Genomic DNA, 25,236 nt, shown 5'->3' on the forward strand with positions numbered 1-25,236 from the left:
TGGCATTGCTGCAGGAAATTGCTTTACTCCACCTGTTTCTCGAGTGTGATGTTTGCTGAGCCCAATGAAGTCAGCTTGTAGTGGTCTCACAGCATGCCCAGAGCCAGGCAGGGCCCTCAGCCCATCCCACCACATCCAGCAGGCTGGGGACACCAGAAGGGCCATTGGTTGCTTCTGACAATGTGAGGTGATGAGAGGCCTGGGTTTGCCAGCTTGGAGCCACAGGAGAGGGTCTTTGGACAGGGTACCACATGGGGCCATTTTTAAAAGGAAGAACTTAACTTCCACTTTTTTTGCTCTCCCAAGCGCTTAATAACAAGAAGTCTACAATAGTCAGCTGCTGGCCATGCAGATTTTTTGTATTTGTGCTTCTGTTCAGGTTAATCTGTTTTTCAGCCAGTCAACCCCTGTGGAAACCTCCAAATGTTTCCAGAGCCCTTTCCCTCCAACATGCCCCTCCACTCACCACGATTACGCACAATATTTATGATCACAATTACTCTGTCCCTTAAGAGAGCAGCCATCTGTGAAAACTCCAGAACATGGATTCTACATTTCACATTAATAAGTCTCATAAATAAACCTGACTTAATTTATGATAACTGCTTTCTTACAAATACAAAACTTCCAGCCCAGCTTCTTACTGGCTTTTTAAAACATTGTTTTTTGTCTCTATTGTTTGTACAAGGGCATGTGTTTATAGCTACAATTGCTTTGTACTGTAAAAAGAAAAAAAGGCAGAGGAAAGGTTTGATCCCCTCTTCCAATTCAGCAGTAATAACAGTTGAAAGAAATGTAAGGTAACAGCAGTGAATTCATACTTGCTGGGAAAACTACTGCTGCCATTATGTTTTGAAAGATGCATTAAAAAAAAAGAAGTGTTAGGGGCTTCACTCTCCCTCGTGCCATCATGCAGTACACGAGAATTATTTCTAATACGGTCTACCTGGTATAAAACTAGCTGCTATGACATTAACAATATTTTCTGGTTAGAGAATTGGCCTGGGGACTTAGAAAATTAAAACTAGGACTCAATATTTGACTGTTATGGATTTCCTGTGTTTTGTTGGATATAGAATTTCATCCATCACTCTAATTAGTTATCGTCTATCTAATTCCTCCTTCATCCTTACAGAGCGGCCATATAGCTGATATATATGAATTCCAAGCAAACGCTCTATTGGATTACAGTCCCTCCCCCCTGCATGAAAAGACCTCATCTACAGAAACAAAACATGGTGAAATGTGCTCACTTCACATTTCTGCTGATCACTGAACTGAGGTCTAACCCAGGCTAAAGAGCATGGGCATTGCCTCTTGGCCTTCCTGGAAACCCACCTGGTGTACAGGTGCAGGCTGGCAAGCTGCTTGGCACAGGATCATTTCTATACCAGTCACAGATCTCAGCTGCTTCAAAATTCTGTCTTCAATGCTTCTACTTTAAAGGAACTAGGATACATGTTAAGCAACTAGGGTCAGCTGAAAAAGCAATCACTGCTCGATGTTAGCTACTGTTGAGGGGATGCTTACAAGAAAACTCTTTTTAAAGAACATCCATACTTCCAGCTCCATGTTGGCTGTGACCACAACACACATCCCCTTGTGCCTTAACCTTGCAGAAAGCCTTCTAGAGGGTAATCAGTACATACTGCAGAATCACCCTGTGTGATCCAAACAGTAAATTTGTGCTACACCCTGCACAGCAATCTATTGATTACTATTTAAAACAGATTTATCATAAAATCACCGATGTTGGAAAAGACCTCTATGTTCATCCAGTCCAACCTTTAACCTATCACCATCATTTCCCACAAAACCACGTCCCTCAGCATATCATCTAAACGTTTCTTGAACAGCTCCAGGGTCGGTGACTCCACCACCTCCCTGGGCAGCCCATTCCACTGCCTGACCGCTCTCTCAAGGGAAGTATTTCCAAAGGTCCAACCTGAATCTCCCCTGGTGCAACTTAAGGCCATTCCTTCTTGTCCTTTTGTCCTATCTGAATCCTCTTCATGTTATCGCTTGCCAAGAATCTCTAACAGAAACCATTCTGTTAATGTATCATTACACTTCAGTCTTTCACACTTCCTCCTATTTGAAATAACACTACAGCACAGCACTTCATCTCATTTGAACTAGTTTGTTTAGGCCTGTGTGGATTTCCTTTTTCTTTTTTCCTTTATTTTTAAAAGAACATTTCTGCTATCCAGTCACAGCTCTGGATGACCACGTGGTATTATTTCTTATTTTAACAGCATCTGAACATGGAGAGGAAGTAATTTCAATGGATTAACGTTATTCAAGACTCTTTTTCACAGTCTCAATTAGGTTATTGCTTCCACACAACAACAATTTCAAGTAGGTTTGGAAATACATGCCCAGATTTTCTCCTAGTTACATATGACACTGCTAACAGAAAGCAATGTAACAGCAACTTGGCTAGTTATAAGAAAATCACTGACATGAAGAGGGATCCACAGATGACACAGAGCTGCACAGCACTATCTGTGTAACACGAACTGCCATCATGTTTGTAATAACTTATAACCCAAGCACTTGCAGCTCATCAACATTATTAATATCCACCACGCTTATCTCAAGCTTTGTTCTGTTTAGTGTTTTCATTATGGTTCCAATTCCTGGAGCCAGAGATAACAGTAGAGTCTCAGCTAACAATAAAATCAGTAGCAATCATGGTTTCAATGAATAACTGAAAAATACAAATTTGAAGATTTAAGAATGAAGATGGGGGGAAAATAGTGCTCAGATCTGTGTTTAAAATATCATAGTTTTCCAGGTAGAGACCAGAATGTTTGAATCCCCGCACAAGACCTGTCTTTGTTAACCCTCATAAATTAAAGGAACTATACAGTAAGCTTTTGAGCAGCCTTACTGAAATGTGAAAATAAGAGTATAGAGGGACCTAAGATTGCACTTGCCTTATCTCCAGGTCTCATGCATTACAGATTGTAAGCTGTAGGCTGGAACTTGAGAAAAAGGCTATTGAAGTCCATATGAATAAAATGATTAATATTCTTTCCTCCATAGGAAATAAAAGTTTAAAAAGAAAAATAACAAAAACAACACATAGCCTGTCTCCAGAACTTGAAATAAACTGTGCCTTGCCAATCTAGTTGGGTAAAAATTACAACTGACCCGCTGGATTTTATCACCTCAGACTAAGAAAAATGAGGAAAACAAAGCAGCAGCACACTTCTAAAACAAAAAGTATTTCCTCCAGCAACATCTTAGTGACTATTACCAATGCAGACAGTGATTCCAAAACTTAAATAAATGAGTTTTAATATAACATCTTCCATATAAGTCATGTAAGTCTCACCAAAGGTTGAAGGAAACAAAGATGAGCATGAACTGACATTCAACTATTAGGTTTTTTTCCAGTGCTTCCCTCTCTGGGCCCATCTGCACTATCTACAGAGATGCTGAGTAGCAAATGGAACAGCTAGTTATGCACTTACATACCTTACCAGAGGCAGTAAACATGGGAGCACCAGGAGAAAACATGAAACAAGCTGAGAGGTGCAGAAATTAGGCACTGAATACAGTCTCATTCTGTAAAGACAATACCATAACTGAGAACACTTTCCTATGTTAAATTTAGTGGAGGTAAACAGTCTCCCACTGACTTCCCTTCTTACAGAAAAGCTCTTCTTTTTTTTTTTTGCCAGTGTTTTGCTGAAAACAAGTGTGAGTGCTTCAGTGGAGGGCCAAGTACCCTAAAGACAGAATGCTGATCTCATAGCAAACGATGTAACACATACCAGCTCCCTGAAGGTAGCGGGTAAAAACTGCTACTCCTGTAAATTAAATAGCAGTGCTTCCAATTCAGCTTAGGTAAATCAAACGTCATTGAGCTGAAGCAGAAAATGGAAAGGCAAACAGAGGCACACTTGAAATATTCAAAGGTTTAGTGAATGAGACAGCAAACTAGAAATAAGCTTCTACAGTTTCTCCCTAATTAGTCAAAGCAAGAACATGAATGATACATCAGTTATGACTGTTAGGTCAAAATTAAAAGAATAAGGTAAACACAAGGTTAGTTTTTCCTTAAAATCATTTAGGTTTGTTTTGGTTTTTTTTTTCCTAGTGAAATGAAAGATAAACATTTCTGAATAAGTTACTTTTTTCTAAGTCTTGATTCATACTTCAGTATGCTTCTGAACATGTGTTTAAGCTCTGTTGACAGGGCAACTTATTTAAACACGTGCTAAAGTACTTTCCTAAATTGAGATCTAAATCAGTGGCTTTATAAAAGCTTTGTTCAAATCAATGAGAATCTTTTTATAGACCTTACTAAGAGCTCCATCAGTCACTAAATGAAAGAATGAACCAAGAGGTGGAATAATCCAAGTTGCTTCTCCTGGAAGAGTTAGCTCCAAAACCTATGTAGGTAGCAATAACTTTCCTTCAGACTCTAATATTAAATGACAGCTCTAATAATATGCAATATCAAGTTATTAAGCACCTAGTCCCGAGCCATCCAATTAGTCTACTGCAATGTAATTAAAACAAAAACAACACTAACTCAAAAGTGAAATTCGCTGCAGTTGAGATGAGAAAACCCAAAGAATAAAAGTTCATTAGAACTGGATGAAATTCATATCCAGATTGGTCTAAACTCTGGGTAATTAGCTTGAAACAGCTTGGCATTATCCAAGGAGGATATGGATAATTGGGTTCAACATCCCTGAAGATCTGCTATGCTTCTTGTGACAATAAACCATTTGCGCTTTGAAGCTGCTTCCAGCTTTCTCAATCAGCCTCATCTTACAAGGGCTATTGACCTGATAATTTACTTGTCAAAACTTGTTAGTCAAGGCAGGACAAAAGCAACAAGGCATGTGGGTAATCCAGAAGATTAATTTGTTGTAATGACTTTCTGGGATCCTAACCATTGTAGTGAAGTTCAAACACAGCTCTGAGACAAGTTTAGTCTATGCTAGAGATGACGCGGTAGAAGGAAAGAAACAGGCCAATAACAAGATTACTATTGTATCCAAGCTGGTTAGAGAAAGATAAAGCCAGGTAAGAAGCACATCCAACAAAGCACCTCATGGCTTGACTTCAGACCCAGCTGCAATGCTGTCCTCTACTTAAAACATACATGCTTTAATTTTTTTGTCAGGTAAAGGCTTCTCTTAACTCAGTCTTCCACCTTTAACCACCACTGTGGCTGAGAAAGGTTATAGCTGAAGAAGAAACTGATCCCCAAACTCTGAATACGGAGATTATTTTAGCCTTGAGATGCTACTGCATCACAAAATACAACACAGCAAAACTGGCACACAGCAAAACTGGCACATCCTCCTCTCATTTATTTCAGCTTCTCTCATTTGAAAGAGCAGATTGCAATTCTTCCAAAAGGACAGGTATCTTTTTTTCTAAGGGTTAAGAAAGAACATCACAGTCCAATCATACTTCATGTTATCAAGTAGTTGATCCAAAGAAATAACAACAGTGATCTGACAACTTTCCACTATGCCCAAAATGATCCCTGGGCAGCTCCACTGCCCCTCATGGCTTCTCCTGATCGATAGCTGGCTGAGGTTGAGTAAAGTTCACTGTATAAAAACTGTATAAAAACTGTATTTAAAACTGTCTGTTTTAAACTTTTAAACAAACAAAAAAAAGGAATAAAATTTGATTTGGTTTATTGTTCCTGATCTCATGTGTACACAAATCAAGAATCAAACGCATAAAACACTAAAGCTGGATTAAAATGCAGGATAAATATAGAAGTCTGATTCTTCAGGAACATTTGAATGTCTCTGGAAGGTGTGGCATTTGACTGACTCCTATTCCTCTGGAGAAACTAAAGTATGCTCGTAAAAAAAAAATAGAAAATAATATCCTAAAGTATTAATGTGAACGGAACAACTGGGTTTTTAGAACGATAGTAAATATGGTTAAGCATCACAAGAAAATTACATGAGGACAATGGTGTCATTTTGCTACATTAGTCTTGCAGAAATAAAAAGGGTAAAAAGAGAACTTCTAAGTACTCAGCATGTCAGATTCCAATGCCAGAAGCAATCCCGCCCCAAAGGTATGGTAATACAACTTCTGCCTAGCTATGTGCTATAGCAGAAATACAGCTTCAAAAACTTGTGAGCTGGAAAGCACATCTGGTTTTACCAGCTATGCCATCTCCTCCAGCAAATACCCTTGTCAGCTAGGAAGGGATTCCAGAATGGGAAACAATATAGTTTCAGGTCGCTGGGTTGCTGGACAGTTGGTTTTTAACCTGCAGAATTCTGTCCCACTCCATGTAGCAAGCCTACCAAGCAGCCTCTCTTTCATCAGCTCGCTCTGTATGTGAAAGTCTGACACTGGCAGACAAAAGGCACCAGGGGAAATAAAAACAGCACACCAAACATGCAAGGTCTTTCACATCTTACTGATGAGCAGACATCATCAGCTATAGCAATAAAAATAGCTCTTCTCCTGCATGCATGTGAGAGAAGAAAGCAAAATTTAGTTCTCAGCGCAAATCTCAGAAGAAGAATTGTCTTGGGGAAAGGTAGGGGCAGTAGGGAAATACTAGAAACAGAAAAATTTCCCAATAGAATTTCTTTCCAATAAAAATCAATAATAATAGTGGAAAATAAATAAATAAAAATTGCATGTTTGTTTTGTTATTGGTATTATAGACGTTTTATTTCTCCATTCACATCATTCATTGTTCTCCCATCAGTCAGCATGAAACCTGGCCACTAAATTTACCTGGTATTGATATGGTTCATCATCTGTGGATGGACACAAATGTGTCTATCAGGCATCCCCTTTTCCTGTGGGTGGCTGAGGAACTGAGGATGGGAGACTCCTAGAAGGCCTCTCACCATTTTGCCTACAGCACTTCATAGGTAATTTACAGAAACACAAACTCAAAGCCAGAAAGCCTTTGTGAAATTCTTCAAGAAGGCATACACAGGAGTACAGATCAGATGATCCACTGCTCATTTCTTACCTTGATAGAAATGAAGCCATTACCTCAGAGGAACTAAAGGAGCATGGTATGCATTAAAAAATAATAATAATAAATATTTTAAAATAATAATAATAATAAAAGCACTAAGATATCAAAGTTAAATGATTTGCCCACCGTGATAGGGAAGGTTCTTCTAGAGTGAAGAAGAAAACATTCTGATTCTGCTGACTTTATTTGCCCATATAAATTGAGAGCTTTCTCCCCCTCTTCTAACTACATGTGTGATTTTGTGGAAGAATGGGAAAAGAATGTACTATCTGTAAAGATCACTCAATTCTTGACTTCTTCATCTAATTAAATGATGACAGAAGAAAAAAAAAAAAAAAAAAAAAAAGAACATTTGGTAGCAAAGAGTTAGTGAAGATACTGCGAATATTATGACATTTCCCCACTGCCTCACAGACATCCTGTTACTACTTGTTTGCAGCAGGATACTTAAAATCTGACCAGACAAACAAATGAATGACCTGATGTTGAATAACCTGATATAGCAAGACCTGCTTTCAGTTGGCCTAAATAACCACCAGAGAACATTCCCCATAGAAATTATTCTGAGTCTCCAGCTACCTCCTATCACTTTTTGGCAGCCCAAGGCAGCTGAGAGCTCTTCTTCCTCAATCATCTTCAGACTAACAATGCAATTAACTCAGTCGTGAATACAGCTGTCGCTGCATAGGTGAAGGCCCTAAGGTTGCCTCCGTTCTTTAAATGGGATTCTGCTGTAAGCATTCAATGACCCACATTCACTTAGACCCAGAACTGAACAGACTGAAATCCTGTGGTACTGGACAAAACAAAAACATTCTTAACAATTGGATGGACAAATTCAAACATCAAAAATTCTAAGATCTCATAGGCAGAATGAAGTCCAATATTTGATGACATTCTCTACACAGGGCATGAATTATGACTCTAAGCTTCAACCTTCTTACATACACTTTATCTGACAAAGCAAAAACTGTAGGAATCTGAATCTTGTATGCGTACAAAACAACCCTCAGGCTGAATACTGCAAATGTGAATGCAGAGACCATAAAACATAAGTGGCAAATTCTGCTAGCTCTTTCCACATTCATCCTGAACAACATTAACTACAGAATGAAAGGGAGAGTTAATGTGAAACAAAGCAGTACCATATCTTCTTTTTTTTATTAAAAAGTATTTATGCTTTTGGTAGAGTTAAGCCTCCTAGATGTTTCCCTGGTGCAAGAAAATTCATCATAGCTTAGCATAAATGTAAGTGCTAGTGTGACATTTTTAATGTAGCAGCAACCACCTCTTGGGACTTTTCAAGACCAAGGAGTATTCTCAGATCTAGACTGCACTAAAATGCATGTAATGAGCTGGGAGTTATTTTAAGTTGCAAGATCTATAGAAGGTAGGTCACTGCGCTCCTGAGTAGAAAATGATCTGCAATTATTTTTGCTTCTTCGTGGAAAGGCAAGACCCAGTGCCCTCAAGTCAAAGTCAGAAACAAAGCCTCCACTCAGAACTAATTCTCACAAGTAGGCAGCGAGGTACACATCTTGGATTTGTTTATTCTTCTGACTACCGCTGTCATTTTGAACTTTCTTGTTGAACTGACTGCGCAAGCTTTTTAATTCACCCCAAGTGACTTCTCAGCCACTGCAGAATTGTTCAGAACACTTTAACTTCTACTCACTCAGACCTGTGTTACAGTGACGGCACAGCAAAGCCAGCTTCCACAGATGGAGATTTTTCCCTTAATAATTTGTCCTTTCTAAAGCTCATCCATCTACCAAGGAACATTTCCTTTCCTTCCTCTCTAGTTTTACCCTTCATTTGTCATACTTTTCCTCCAGTACATTCTGCCAGATTATTAAGCCATGCAGCTCATAATTATCACCAAGAGTTTTTTCTTACCCACCACGTTGCTCCTATGATTTCATGTATGCTATCTGAATTCCCAGTGCTATCAAAGGGCTCAGAATCAGATTTGATGGATAAATGGGAGATATCTGAAAGGCAGTTAAAGGAGAAGTTCCCTTTCTGTTACAGTACACAACTCAGCAAAACCAGCCAGACCTCCCTCCTGTGTTTTCTATTGCCATATCAACACTACAGGCACGCAGAGTCTGATACATTCTATTTACCACTTTCCAAATTCCTTATGTCTCTCAAATGTAATAGGAAATTAATTTTATCTGACATACTGACTTGAGTTCTTCCATGACAAGTTTTGTTCTCATTCTTCTTCATCTTTCCAGCTTCGCTGCTATTCAGGGGACTGCAAAGCTCCTGTCTGCCTTATCTCTTCTGCTTGATAAGTACTGGAGCTACCACATTGCAGTTCTCCAGATACATTTATAATTTATTAAGAAAATAGGAAAACTGTATGGAAGACAACAGATGTTAAGCCATACCAAACGTCCATATATCAGCCCTTGCCTACCTTTCTTTCAACAATTTCTAATGTAACTGACTGAGAACAATGTAGGAAGTCAAATGTTCCTGTACAATGCTGATATATTGTAACATTTACCTCTCTGATCTTTCTTTTTTTGGTCCTAGTTGTTTTCTCCAGTGCCATCCAAAATGCAATACAGAATTAAAAGACCAAATAGGAAGATGGGATTTTTACCATCATTACCTCACTGAAATAAGCTGAGCAATGGTAGCTTAACCAAGCTGAGAATATGGCACTATTTATTTTTGTTAAAGATACATTTTTTCTTACAGTACATTAGTAGTCTAACCAACTGACAATTACACATTTCGCTTCAGCTGAAATTGCTGGTCACAAGCACCATTAAATACTTCAGCACCACTGTACTACGGGAAGGCAAAGGGTTCTGTTAACTCTATCCTTGGACTTGACAGTCTCATGGAAATTTCAAGAAGCACTAAAAATTCCAGAAAACTTTAGACGGTGAATCATACCAACTGCAGTTGATGGTGGCCACCAGAAATTGCTGAGTACCAGCTAGCAATTCCCAGAAGAAACTCAACCCTCTGGTGTGGAAATGAAATGCATAGGGGAAAAAAATAAAAAATAAAATAAAATAAAATAAGATTTAATTAAAAGAAAATAGGCAGTTGATGGTATGAGGCAGAAGCAGGGGATGCTGTCAGAGGAACCGAGGGAGTAAACCCTGGTTCACCATTGCGTATTTTTAGCTGAGTGCTTTTTAATAATGTCTCACATCCAGAGACAGCAACAATATTGGCTTACATCAAATAAACTGGGGGAAAACACCAAGAGGGAAATACGTGCCTTGGTCCCATTACAGAACAGAGTCAATGACCAGCCTCAGCAGCTCCTTGCTACTAGAATGAGATGAGCAGTAGCTCCTGTGATGCTGCTCTACTTCATAGATAAACTCCTCATTCACAATAGGAGCACATCACTGTTTTATACTCAGCTTGACACCCCCCGTTACATGCAGTGCCCTTGAAGAGGGTTGCTGCTCAATCTCTTAGTCCCCAGCCTGCACAGCTACTCTGCAAGAACAGAATTTGGTATTTCTTGTTAACGGCTCTCCCTTGGACCATCTTTAAGTTCACAGGAAGCCTCTGAGAAGAATCTCATCCTTAGGTACACATCCACAGAAGCATACAGTTCTTATCTCAGACTTTGCAATGAGAATTGGTCACAGCTATAGCTTTTTCTCTTTCTTCCAAAAAATGGTTCCAAACTGCAAAGAAAACAGCAGAACACCAGCAACACAACTGCCTTCCCAAATATGAAGTGTAAAGTGCCTCAAGCACCCTTTTCAGTAGCAAATGTTCGAAGGGAGAGTTATTTTCCCTAGGGACAGTGTTACTGCCACTGTGTAAAAGGCAGAAAAACATTCCCATACATCCAGCCAAAGATTCAGCATCAAATTCAAATGACACGCACTATAAAGCAGGAAAAGCCACACACAGCAGCGGGTATCTAAAATGTGGTTTGGGATGCCTCTGAAGCATTAAGGAACTTCTCCTAAATGACACTGTATTTCTACTTTTCCTTTTCCAGAAAGCAGAGCCAATTAGACTCTGTATCTCTGTAGCTTCCCACAAGTACAGGATGTCTTGCACTTAGCAAAATCGAGTAACACCTCCTTCTGAAACCACTCAAACCCTGTTCTGTGCCGTTCTATCACAACCTTATGCTTCTGAAACTGAAAGAACATTACTGTCTAACCCTTGCCATTTTTGGATATCCAGGCATATCCCAAGAACTTTCACTGCCTTAGCGACTACATAAATGAAAAAATACTCCCTTGGGATTTTCCCCTCAGCTAATACAACAGCACAAGACAAGGCCAAGTCCTCTGGTTCACAGCCCTGCTATTCCTTCAACAGTCTGCAAAGATGCAGAGTTTACCTTCAATCCTGAATCTGGCACTTGAAGGCCTGCAGACATGCAATAGTTAATCATTTAGAAGCACTAACTCATGATAAAAGCAGTGGACCTCAGCAGAATCACTTAGACCAGAATGATGTCAAGGTCCTGAAGGAATAGAGATGGTGTAAGTACAGTTCTTAAGATCATGTCTCTTTAACGTACTTTTTATTTGATATTGTAGCTATGAAATGGAAGAGTTTTTAGCTCTTTATTCCCAATAAATAGCTACTTAGACTTAAAATAGAGATTCTTATGGCTAATGCAACCCAGTCTGCAAATGCAACATGACTACATTGCCTAACATTATTTCTTGTGAGCTTAGAGCTAACACAAGGTAGACTTCACAGCGTACTTTCTTAATAAAAAAGGTCTGTAGAGCACAAGAAATCACTTTTCAGATCCACCCATGTTTCTCCCCTAGTTCTTTTCTCCACATTAGATGGTCCCACCTTACATTCCTTCTGCTTTCTCAAATTCCTGGCAGATGGAGGCTTTTACTTCATTTTCAGCTGCAGTCACCAGGCTCACAGGGTAAGCGTACCAACTGCTGAGCAGTACCTACAGTGTGAAATGAACTATTGGTTCAGGTCACATTTCTAGCTGACAAGTCTCTGCATCCAAAAAATGAAAGTGATTTGCCTTTGTGAACCTGAGAGCATATTCAGCAAAAGCACTAAAGACCAGAGGTTTGCAGGCAATAGGCTACCAAACCACTTTTCCTAAACCACTCTATTTTCTCACTGTCCCTTGTATTGTTCCCAAGAAATACTGAAGGGAAATGAGATTCCTTGGAGACCTCTGAAAGGGTAACATTTTTAGGAATGAAGAGCACTGACTGTAGTCCAGCCACAAGCTTGTAGGTAGTACAGGCAAAAGGAAACTACTATTGACTGACTCACTCAAGGTCATCCATCTGCCTGCAGTTTGCTTCCCTCCACCTCAGGCTTGTAAAACCACTGCAGGTAGTTCCTATGCAATGCATAACAAAATTCAGGTTGGCACTTTGCTCTTGAAAAAGAGCTGTATGCTCCTGTGCTGCAGAAACAGTGCAGTCCATACCTCATCAGGCCTCTCCAAGATGCCAAGAAAAAATTATGTAAAAGCAGCTGCTCTAGGAGGAAATCAAGCAATTTATAGCTGATTTATCTCTGCCACACACCACTTATCTGGAAAGCATGTTTTCCCTTTCTTAGAGATTGAACAGGTCAGGAATATTGAAAGGCTATAAAAAAAAAATAAAATTAAACAAAATAAAACTAAAGCCATGAGCCTTCAGATCCAGCCAAAATACCCACCAGCATTTAAAGCAGCAAAAAACTACTGGAGATCCATAATCAGGCAGCACACACTTCCATGTAACCTACCAATCTCCCTGGGGGCCCTGTTTCAACTGCTGTGGGAATGGGCATGTCCCAGTCCCAGCCCTGTCTTAACAATCAGTTGTGTCTTAACAATCTGGAGTCCCAGTTGATGCTGCTGCCACCCCTCTGCCCCCTGGCTATGTCACTGCATGTGGCCAATGGGCCCCCATCTCTGAGGGAGCAGCCAGGCATTCCTGCATCCTAAAACTCAAATCACAGGTGATGTCTCATGAATCCATCTATTACATACACAATCTTGCCTAAGCTGGGTACTAAAAGAGAACCAGATAAGACGGATGCTCATGAGGCACTGAGAAAGAAAATCCATAGTATGCTTCAGATGTGGTTTTTGCAGAAGTGCTATGAAGCCTCTGTGCTGTGACTCTCCTGTAGCACTCCCTCCTCTCCGGTCTGCAGGGAGCTGGAAAGGAGGCACTCAGCTACAAGGAGCTAAGACAGCCTCCTGCTAGAGGAGAGAAAATCACTCACACCTTGGAGACAATGGAGCCTCATTAGAGAACCCCTGTTGTTCCTAAGACTTTGCTGAACTTTAGAAAATGTTCCTTTTGTGAAGAACAGAAGCTTAGCAGCTGACAAGAGGTTCCAACTGTGCGGGTCTCTGTTATAATAACTGCACGAGTTGGGACTCATTAGTAAGATGTATAAAAATACAACCATGGAGAGGGTAACAGTCTTCCCCCTTTCAAAAAGTGCTCTTCCAGTGCACAGCTACAAGCTGCACATTTTGCATAGCCAAGGAAACTGCACAGCAGCTCTTCAGAGACTCTAATCTATAGTGCTTCAAAGGATGGAAGGTCAGTGTAAAGTCTGGACATAGGACCCTGAGATTTCTGAGATCATGCCCTGCCAGGGATGCAGCAAAACCTATAGACATAATAGAACTCATGCCACAGCCATAATGAATAAGGGGAATCTTAGTGCATTTTCATCCTCTCCCAGAAAATGTGTGCTCTTCATCTGCTGTAAGTATGTACTTTATGCTCCCCATAAGAAATGCTGACAGACCCTCAGCTGATCCTGCACTGATTATTCATGTAGTCAAACAGGGGCTTTCCAAGTTGGGACTGATCCACACGTTTAAGGTACTTCTCTCCATCAGAGTTTACTACCTGATTTTATAAACTCCAGTGCCATCTGTTCTACTGTTTGTGGAGCAAAGAGCACACTTTGATTGCAGTCACTCACATGCCTGGCCTCATTCACAGGACTTCTTTCCACCCTTGGACCTGCTGCTTCCTGAGTAGAACACTGCTCCTCATAGACCACACCACCAAAAGGTGACCAAGAAAAAAGGGCATGTATAGAATTTATCTCTGGATCACTTCAGGTATTTCCTTCCTCTCCCAGTGGTAAGAGACTCTGCGTTCACTAATATTGGCTTGTAAATCAGCAAAATATGCAGAGATTAAAGATATGAACCTCAAAAGAAAGTCTGAAGTCATTCTCGGAGCTGGTTTTCATGAGATGTGAGCATCCGCGGCTCTGGATACAGCTTCCATCAAACTGGATATCTGACAGCTTGAAGGAATCACACACAAGCACCGGGGTTCACACAACAAAAGAGCAAGAGGTTCTGAAAACAAACCCAAACACTCCTGCACGCAGATAGCAGAGAACAGAAAGAAGCAACTCAATCACCTTCAAGCAGAAAATATGATTCAGCACCCATCGTTTTCTTACTTGGGTACATTTACTGAGCATTACAATAACACCACTGCATTGCTTATTATGCTATTCTTAATTGTCTTGCTGTTTCTTTGCACTACTTCCCATCTGTTTGTCCTTTTTGTCAGTTGTCTGACTGCAGACTCTTTGGAGTTAGGAACTGCCTCTCTATTAATGGTGTAGAAAGCCTGGCCTGAGATGGTCTTCACCTGTGACTGAGATTTGCAGAACCTCTCAAACCCCTCCTATGTTATTCAGCATCAAACTTATCTCAGGTTCTTTTTGTTTTGCTGCTAAATTAACTTTCACCTCATAACAGAAAGTACTCAATCAAGGACTCTCAATGTATATACCAGTAAAAATATAACAGCTGTACCAGTGTCAGAATCAAAACTTGAATGTCATTTCCCTTTTCTTCGATTAGCTCTTTCTCTCTTCTTGCTTTTAAATGTTTACAGAATAGGAAGAGTGAAACTCTTCCCACTGCATCTTCATTAGAAAAGCCTAATGGAAGCCAGAAGGTTCCTTTAGAACTACAATTCTTTCTCTGCTGCACTCTGCACTAGGGGCTCTGCTTACTGTGAAAATCACCATACAATGGATGCAATGGAAATACCTTGAAACAGAACAATAACCATAGAAAAATATATTTAAAAATTAAAACACACAGCCTCAAAATCTTCTCTGTTTTAAGAAGATCCTAAGTATGCTCCGGGAAGGTCTGTTATTTCTTTAACACTTTATATTGGAGTCACTTGTTTGACAAAGCCCATAGCAGGGGAAGTGCACACAACTGTCATTAAATGCAGGTTAATTTCCCAATTAACTCATCTGCAATGCTATCATGACAATTGAAAGCTTCTTTCCATCACAAAACAGCTTTTGAGCACAGGCAACAAAATAACAAGGGTTTAATTTCTCTGAAGATCCGACACTTCCTAACAACCAAAAGACACTCTGCAGACACCAGGCAGAACCATCTGCAGAACAAGCACTCAAACCAGAGGCTGATTACTCGGGTCTTTCCCCTCTGGTAAGTTTGTTCTCTGATTCCAGCTTAAAGCAGCCAGGACCTTTCCTTGAGGTAGCACTTAGGACTACAGAGGAACAAGCGTCATCCTAATGCTGCGACCTGGAAACTCCTTACAGAAAATACTTCCAAATCCCCACACCACGGCACAGTCAGAGCCCCAGAGGGACTAACTATCTATTAAACGATGAGAGTGCATCTCAGCTTGATGGAACATGTGTTTCTTTAATCCTCTGAAGGAGATTTATGTTCACAACTACTTAAATTCATGAGTGTCAAGAGAATAGTGTCTACGTATACAAGGAACACAGCAAGTATATAAGAGCTTTCACTACCAGCTTGTATCTTAGCACAGCAGAGCACTAACAGAACCTCAACAAATCTTTCAAGTTTCTGTCTTAAATAGAACAACTCCCTTTCCTCATACCTTCTGAAAAAAATAAATAAATAAATAAAATACAGGGAAAATATGTAAATGAAAACCCATTTAATCTATACTGAGTCTGTTTATGAGAACAAAAACCCAACCCCAACCAATTGCAGCAAATGCTTCTTAAGAGGGAGCTCAGAGGGTGCAAGAGGCATAGATCCTTCCTGCAGATCTCCAAAGGCTGATGAACGAGTTGCCAACCAGCTTCAGAGTTCAAAGTCTGCGGATAATGCGGTGGGTAAAAATAAAACCAACAGCTCCTCTCTGTACCCACTTTGCAGCATCTTGCCCTAATTTGCACTTGCAGTGTTGAGTTGGCTGGATCCATGGTGGATTCACAACCCTGCCCATCCCCCAGCCCTATGCTACATTTTCAGTAACAGCTTGCTAAATCAGTAGAAAGAGGCACAAAACTTCTGTTACCAGAGATGCACTAAATGAGTGCTTATTATGTGTTTCAGGCAGCTTGGGATCCCAGGTCACTGCCAACAGGATAGAGCTGCCTCCCTCTTTACTGATGGAGCAGAAGGGTCACACCAAGTTGAAGACCCAGCTGATGTTACAGCTTTCCGTGGCTGCACAAGGACCTGAAACAAAATCCTTAAATTGAGAGAGTCTCCATTTCCTGGGGCTTAAAATCTGGACTGAAATAGAGATTTTACATTTCAGCTCTGTCTCTAATGAGCAAGGCAGGAGCTAAGCCTCAGCATGCCTGGTCAGAGTGTGGAAGGAGTGAAAAAAGAGCAGTGTAGTCTCCTGCTCTGTTTACTATAACTGCTGGGCATGGGCACTCCTGAGAGTGCATAGGTGCTGACATGCCAGCCTCTATGAGAGGATGAGGAGACCACAGATGGAGCTGTATGTTTTATGCTCCACTCTGCCTTAATGAGATACAACTCTTGCCCTTACCTTCTTACATGAGCTGATGCTGAACCCTCTAGGCACCCACCAGCCCATCAGTGAAGCAATCAGTTTATACAGAAGGGAGAGCAGAAAGCCAGCATTAATTCACTTATAAGTCAGTTTACAACTCAGTCTTGGGCTTTTTTCCTCTTGACAGTTCAGAAATCTCATTCTGAGATTGGAAAAATCATGCTATGTTTCTCCTGTCTCTAACAGCAGGCTTAGGTAATAAAGACTGAGAATAGCATATTCAGGACTGTGCCAATGAGTTAAAGCAGCAGATGCTCAAGGCAGAAAAAGAGGCAGGCCACTCTTCCATAGTTTTACAAGGTCTGCAGGGAGAGGAAGCATAAAGGCTTGTATTTGTCAAAATAATCAAATGTCTCGAAAATACACTGGGGAACCATTCTGCAATAAGGATGGAGTTATTTTCACTTAGTCACTTCCCTAACCAAAACCACACTTCAAAATATACATTCCCTGGCTTTAACTACCTTTGAAATACAGCGTGTAACTCTTCAGAGATAGCAGCAATGAAAAGAAACTGCACCGATATCTGAACATTGGACTGGACAGAAAGTCAATAAAACACAAATATCAACACAGCTCTGCAATAACAGGAAACCATGGCAGATGGAGAAACACTGAAAACTTTGGCAGGGATTAGAAGCAGAGTGGAGACAAAGCCTGGGCAGAGGCCAGTGTGGACCCAGCACCTCTACGGCTGTTCTGACCCCATGCCTTTGGTAACATCACAGAAACTTCAAAGCTAAGTTGTCATCACTTGCAAACCTTCCTCCTGGATTTTGTTAGGGATAAATAGATGCTTTTTCCATTTTCTCATTTGTGTAAGCATTTTTCTCTATGGGAGCAAATGTAAGTGCTCTGCTAAGCTGGAGGGCAAACAAAGTGGCCGTACCCACGCAGGAGATGGAGAGGTGATTGGCAAAGCTGCAAATACACCATGCTGACAGCCCTCAGCACAGCCCCACAGCTCTCCTGCTGTTCCTGGTTCTTCAGAGCACTGTGAGTCATTTCAGCCTGCCAACTGACCTAAGGAAACGCATAAAAACGATGCAAGAAGTGCCAGGCCAAGCACTCCTCAGAGCTGCTGGGATCGCTGATGGTGCTTCGATCCCTGGCATCAGAGGTTCAGCTGCGGTTATGTTACTTTGCCCACATCCAACAGCAAACATAAAACAAGCACTTGACTTTTCACTGAACTCAAATCTTTACTAAAACTGCTCCCCGCTTGATAGTCGGGCCTTGCAGAGCTCAGTTCTCAGTGAACAAATCCTCCTTCTGATTTTTCTTGCCCATTTTGCGTTTTTCTGAGCAGAAATTCCCTTCCTGAGTGCTTGCACTGCACCTTCCACATCAGTGCCTGCATCTGGCTGAGGCACCTCAATGATGCAGCAGTGTGCTGAAGTCCCAACCCTAACCCAACCCAACCCCAAACCGCTCCATGAACAGAGCCAGCTCCAAACTCAAGCACACATCGTGCATAACTCCACAAAAAGTGACAACCAAACCCCAAGATGAAATATCTACGAATAGGGGAAACACTTTCTGCAGCCCTGCCCTTCTGGAAAGGCGCAGTTTGAAAGAACTGGAGACTTCAAGCAAGACTGCAGTCCACGTATCTGTTCTTGAGCTGATGCTATGGATAGGCAAACCCTCCACAGCCATTTTGGCTGCTGGGTGCTGAGCTAAAAAGCTCGGTTAGCCTGAGAGATCGGGCTGAACAGAGCAAGGAATTCACCCAAGAAGAGCTCAGGTAACTCTCCATCTCCCCTTCCTAGCCCTCTTTCTTCATGTATCCATAAAAGCATGAGGACAAAACAAATTTGTGCCTCACCTATTTTAAAGAAATCGCTTTTCTATTGCCAAAGATATTCCCATCTTCATCGAACACCTACATATCACAGCCAGCAATAGCTCCTTTGCATTGAAGTCTTCAATCTGATTGTATAAATATGTATAGTGTGAAACAGAAAACACTCTGACAGGTACATAGGATGCCTGACAGGATAACCACTCCTCTTCCTACATGCGCTAAGCCATAGGGTAAATAACTACTCAAGCTTGTGGGCTTTTTTCTTTCTAAATAACTTCTATTTACTTGATTGTCCGTAATGACTCCTCTCTGAAATTGTTAAGCTCTATCATGTAGAACCATATTTAGATGGGATTACTCTTTTGCTCCTATCAAGAATGAGATGGCATCACTCATCTAATACCTTCACTTGGCATAAAGTACTCTCTTTTACTCAAGAAATGGCTAAATTCCAATCCTCATGCCTACAGTAAATAATACCTTAATCTACAAGCCAGCCTGTATTTCTGGGGTCAGGCACAGAGCAAGGTGCTATACTTCACAATTTATGCCCTGAAATTTGGCGTTTTACAATCTGAAGTGCAAAGAGGGATTTGAAATCATCCATTTATTTGGGCCTGAACAGAGATGGTTTTACAGAGCCTGTTTCTCAGGAGGCAAGAGCCCAATATTTCAGTCCGAAATGGCTGTACCAGCTCAGAACTTCCACCCAGAACAGCAACAAATCCCTCCATGGGTGTAGCTGCAGCAGAGGACAGAGGTAGCATTCAGCAATACTACTCCAGGAACTTGCTCCAGACTGCAATGCACAGGCACTGTCTGATCCTTAAATGCCGCCATCATATTTCACAGCCTTTAATAGGCTTTTCTTCCTGGTTTTCACAGTTTCAAACACACCCTGCCAGCAGTATGGCCCATGGTAACAAAAGCTACAGGTTTTGCTACATATTCCTTAAGTAAATACAGCATCACAATCTGTTTAGATAGGGAAATTTTAAATTAGGCCAGCATTTCACCTGTTCTTACAACTTATCTCTGACAGCGGCAGATGCTTCAGAGCGGGGAAGTCAGTTCCAGAGTGCACAGTGAAACAATAATTTGCACTTAGAAAACTCCTTCCAAGCCTGTAAGTGCTTTAACTCTTAACACACACAAGTTTCTATCTCTGTTGTGCGCAGTTCAGGAATTAAGAGACTAAAGAAGCTACGTATCCTCAGTGCCAATGTCTCTTGAGAAAGAGGAGGAACGCAGAGTCATGTATTTTGCATTCAGAAATGGTTCTTCTATCTTCACTGATACCTTAAGACAACAAGCTCAAGTAGGTTAATTCCAAGGTATTTTCCTTTATCAGTGTCAAAGTAATCTCTCACCTTTGCTAGATGTCATCTGTTATTAAATTTTTCTGAAATGGAAAACAGAAGTACTTGGAATTGCATTCATCATTTTCTTCCACACTTACTATATATCCTCTGATACTCCTGTATCAAAATGCCATTTGACCTCAACAATCAGCATGTTTCCATCAATAAACGTCTTTTTGAACTAGATGGATCAAAAATACCAGCTGAATGGGACCAACAATACAAGCTGCAGCCTCCCTGCAGCCAAGTGGCCAGGGACAGCTTTCAAGTAAGATAAACCTCAGGCTCACAATCGCTACTGACTTCAGTAGCTCAATTACAAATGCTGTTAATAGACTTGAAATTTTGAGTGCCTTCCAGGAATTCCAGCAACTTCAATGCAGCAGTGAAATTCAGAGACCATCTTGCCTCTCATGTACACTCTGGCTTTGATCGTACTTCTTCTGACTTTTCATTGCCTACGAATACCCTTTGCTCTCGGGTGCTGGAAGCTCTAACAGAGAGAGCCCAATCACTGCATCTTTGTGGAGAGGACTGAAGATGTGTGAATGCAAATATTATGCAAAATTCACAAGGAACAGAAAAGCAGCAACAAAAATGGGAGTTATTTAAAATTAATAGTGAGTGAGACATATTGTGAGACTTGCAATTTAAAAAGCAATAGCTTGTTAAGCTTCCTTTAATACCAGCTTAGTTCATTACTCATTACAGAGTGACAGGGAAAATAAAGCAAAAGGAATTGCTAATGATGCCAGAAGTCTGTATTATGTATTTTGCAGTTCCTAATCTTTTAAAACTAAACTGGAAAAAAACAAGGAAAAAAAAGAAAAAAACCCAATCATCTGTTCCCAGTCCTCTGATTTCATACCAAATTGCCAGCAAACAAATCCACTTAAGGGAAGATTTTTAGTCCTTTTAAAGCAGTGGTTTAATTAGATTCCACCAACGAGTCTCTGAAAGCAACATCATTTCTTGTCCCAGAGCAGCCAGATGAGGCCCACATCCTTCACATGAAAACTGTCTCTCCCTGTCTGCAGCTCCTGCCCTGCCTCCTGCTGCATGCAGCCACACACCTATGGAAACACCTTGCACACCATGAGAGCACCAAAATCTCCACTTTACATGGAGAGAATTTACCGCACGAGTCTCACTGAAAAGAACAGGACTGAACTCTTGACAAGCAAATCCACTTGGCTTGCTCCATGCATATCTTTAAAGCATCTCTACCCGTTCCATGCATGCAAACTACCCTTTGCTCACAGTGTGCTTTAGCGTACAGCCAGGTATAGCTCTCAGAGCAACTGTGTCTTCCCCATGCCTTCCAAATTGCTAACGACCTATTCACTCTATGCTGATTACAAAGTCCTTATAAATACCATTTTGTAAGAAAAATTGTCAGAATGGATAAAAACATCATCCCACTGGAATCATCAAAACGTGCATCTCCACCACATAAGCCTACTCCTGGACCTGGTATTAAAATGTAATCTACCTTGCTTAAAATGAGAATGTAAGATCTTCAAGAATTGGCAAAGACCCCCAGGTACACACTTATGTGTGACTGTGCATCCACTGAAGCATTTGAAAGAAGATCCTTGAAATCAGTGGATCAACACTAGGTCCCAAATAACTTTCCCAACATTCCAGTACAAGGAATCTGAATCCTTCCCTCCTGCTGGCAGAGAGAAGGTGCTCCACAACCAGCCCAATAGCTCTGGGTTCTATGCAACTGTGGAAGCAGACAGTAAGGTTTACAGATTCGTGGGATCAAAACTGCAATGACCCTATTCAAGAAGTAGCAAATAAGAAGCATCAATTAAATGAAGTGAAAAATCCTTTGAAGTATTAACTGCACTTTGGAAGGGCCACATAAAGGAAGGAGAATACAGTGGTTGACCCCACTTTTACTTGAGGAGTTTCGAGGGGAAAAAAAAAAGAAAAGCAAAACATCTCCTGCAAGTTTGTGTAGGGTTTGTAAATGCTATAAATGAGGTGGCAATGAGAAAACAGACAGCTGGGACAGCTGGCTTGGAAATGGTACCCAAAGTGAAAAGGAAGAAAAGAAATGAGAGAAGTGAGATAAAAAGCAGAGAGAAACAAACAAAAATCATCTGTAAATGCTTACCCCTTCTTATTCAGTAGATACACAGGCTTGGAGAAGGGCTCTGCTTTAAAGCTTATCAGGTCATCCTCCCTCCAATTGCTTTACTGGCTTCTGATGAGGCTTAGCTTTCAGATCTCACTCTTAACAATCGTGACCATCGCAGAAGTTCTTCAGGACTCACCAAGAATAAAATCCCACCGTATTATGCAAACAAATATTTCCAACAAAGGCTTTTACACAATTAGAAAATGGGAAAATATTCTTATAATGTCCCGCACCATATCTGTTGGTTTCACCACCTGAAATCCAGGCCTGACCAAAGGCAGAGGAACGCACTTGTGCTTGGGATCCTAATGCTATGGGTAGAGCTGCCCAGGGAGTTGTGCAGGGCATGAAATAAAACACAGTTATGCCAGTCTCTCCACTCCAGGTAAAGGACAAGGCCCTCAGCAGTTAACTCGGCCATAAAGACTTCGAAAAGCCTATGCAACCTGGCATCACAGTCCAAACAGCTTGCAGATGCTGCAAGGTAATACAAAGCAGATTCTTCAGTAATACCATGGAGGAAAGGGCTTTCAAGAGACTAGAAAATATTTACATGCCAATCTCTCTAACCAGCAAGGACAAATCAAAAGCTAAGATAGTGTTGATGAGATTTTAGAGAAATTCTTGATATGTCATGAATGCATTACTATGAATTAAAGATGTCCTTTGGTATTCTTATTTCCAGATGAGTTACTGCCACACAGCACAACAACCCCTTGTGGAGACCTCACAGAAAATTACATTGTATCTTGGGGGAAACAAAAAAAAGGGTGATGAAATTACAGTGCTGTCGCTGTGGAACAACCCCCCAACCAGATCTAATCTGAGAAGTGGAATGAGAGTGTGCAGAGTATAGAAAAAGTTAGAGCTTAGGTTGGTCCTTGAATCAAGAAAAAGTCTAGCAGATGAGAAGAGAGAACAAAATCAATTCACACTGCACAGAACAAGAAATAGTTTGCTGGAGACCACAAGATCTGGAGTGGCTAATATGCACTCATACTGCTGTTTCTTTTGCACAACTGAACAGGTTAGGAAGTGAAGGAAGGGGGAAGGCTGGAAACAAAATGCTAGACTGTAGCAGAGAATACAACTAATTTTTACCCAATATCTTCATTGCAAGTGTTGTAAAACACTTTGCTACTAGAGAGTCAATGACAACCTAAGGGAACAATAAAAAGATTTACAGCACAGTAAATGGAGAGGTAAGGGCTTAGGGAGGAGAGCGAAAGAGAATCAGGAAAAGAAAATCCAACACTGTTGAACACGACAAGGTCAGTTTGGAGGAACAAAGCGATATTATTGCGTGAGCTAAAAAAAAGTAGCATTACAGCAGCTGACAGCACCTGGAGCACTTATTTCAGTGAGCAAACCCAGGTTCAATTTTACAGGTCAGAAGGGACAGGACAAGCACTTAGAACTAGAACTTGTGTGCAATGCCAGGAACCAGTAGGCCTGCTCCCTCCAAGCACACATGGGATGTAACACAGAGCCAGCAGTGTTAAGAAAGAGCATCTAGAATTTAATTTGAATTGTTTAGCAGCCTTGCCTACTTAATAGCAAAAAAAACCAAACACATATTTTCACTTTAACATCCTTTTCCAAACCCCTTCTCTTCTAGCTACATGGACATAACCCACTTTTCCATACCACTTGTTCTTCTCATCAGCATTCCCTACTGCCTCCTCCTGACGAGGGCTGCCATGCTGCAGCACAAATTGCTTGAAGGCAGCTTTCCAGTTGTCAGCACGAAGCAATTGCCTATTAGATGGACAGGGAGACACTGAAAACACATGGGCAGCAGTATTTATCACAGCAGTGAAGAGCTTTGCAAAATGAGAGGCAGGGTGGTACAAGAGGAGGAACTCTGCCAGGCCTGAAGGATGCCAGTGCCCAGGTGAGGTGAGTGCAATCATCAGTTCTGTGCAGTGGCTGGATTCACAGAGAAATCTTTAAGCTTTATCTTTAACCTGCATATGAACTTGGTCTCCATGATCAGCAGGGAGCAATAAAGACCAAGGAGCTGCCGGATCAAGCATCTCTTGATGCTTTTACCTTTGCCTAACCCATTTTAGGTTAGGTCAGTGGTACTGCCAAGCACCAGAGCTTAGAAAATGACTTCTACAGAGGAAACACAGAGCAGGATCAAGCACCTAGCACTCCTGTCAGCACTTAAGGTCTGTATAGAGCTTAATGAATGTAACAAGGCAGAGTCTAGGGAGCAGAGCAGCCCCACACCTGCCAGGTCTATCCAGAACTGCAGCGCAGGCAGTTTTTCTTTCACAGATCCACAAATAGTTTCCAACTGGCAGGAAGATACCAGACATTCAGTGGTTAATTAAGTATAGGTGTTCAGTGGTTAATCAGCTAATTGAAGGGCATCACACTCCTACACAAATGCCTGCAATTTAACAATCTGTCACCTTTATAGAAGATTTCCTGCCGTGGAAGCTAGGTCAGCTTCCTGGGGACAGGCTGTGATTGTAATCACACCCTCGTAGCCTACAATACCTTTGATTCTACCAGCACCCTGACCAGTAGCAGTATTTATTAGTACAGCTTTAAGAAAAAGAAGGAAAAGAAGAGAACTGTAAACTACACATATGGTCAAATAAATGACGTTTGGGATATCAGGGAAACATCCTCAGTAGGATGCTTTGCATATCCTTAGGCTGCCACTCCTCTGCCTTCCTGTACAATATCCTACCAAGAAGAATAAATTGGTTCTGATAACTTGCTGAAAATAGAAGACATCAATAAAAGTCACTTCCAACCTCTTTAACAACTTTATAATGCAAAAAGGGTGTTGTTCCGTTTCCGTCTCTTGCAATCTGTGCTCTCCCAGATAAACCCTGAAGACACGGGTGGTGTGTTCCTGCGAGGTATCAAGGTGAGCCTCACCATTCCACTCACACTGTGCACCAGAGCCTCTGCGAGTAACTCAGCAGACTACTGTGGCCTTCATGACCACTACAGCCATGCATATGGCCAGAGATCGGGCTCCTCACGCTCCTCACGGGCTCCTCCATCTGCACCTGAGCAGTTTTGCCTATTTTTACAATAACAGGGATATTTTTCCTGCTGATTTCTCACCATAAGAATGGAACGGGTTTCATTAAAAT

General features: G+C 41.1%; 1 protein-coding gene across 12 annotated transcripts in view; it reads right to left on the reverse strand.

Moving 5' to 3' along the window:
• TSPAN4 (tetraspanin 4) overlaps window positions 1–25,236 on the reverse strand; it is a 378,614-nt gene that overhangs the window by 129,149 nt on the left and 224,229 nt on the right. The gene's annotated exons all lie outside the window — the stretch shown is intronic.

The sequence above is a fragment of the Excalfactoria chinensis genome, chromosome 5 (assembly GCF_039878825.1).
Source record: "Excalfactoria chinensis isolate bCotChi1 chromosome 5, bCotChi1.hap2, whole genome shotgun sequence".
Classification (NCBI taxonomy): Eukaryota; Metazoa; Chordata; class Aves; order Galliformes; family Phasianidae; genus Excalfactoria; species Excalfactoria chinensis.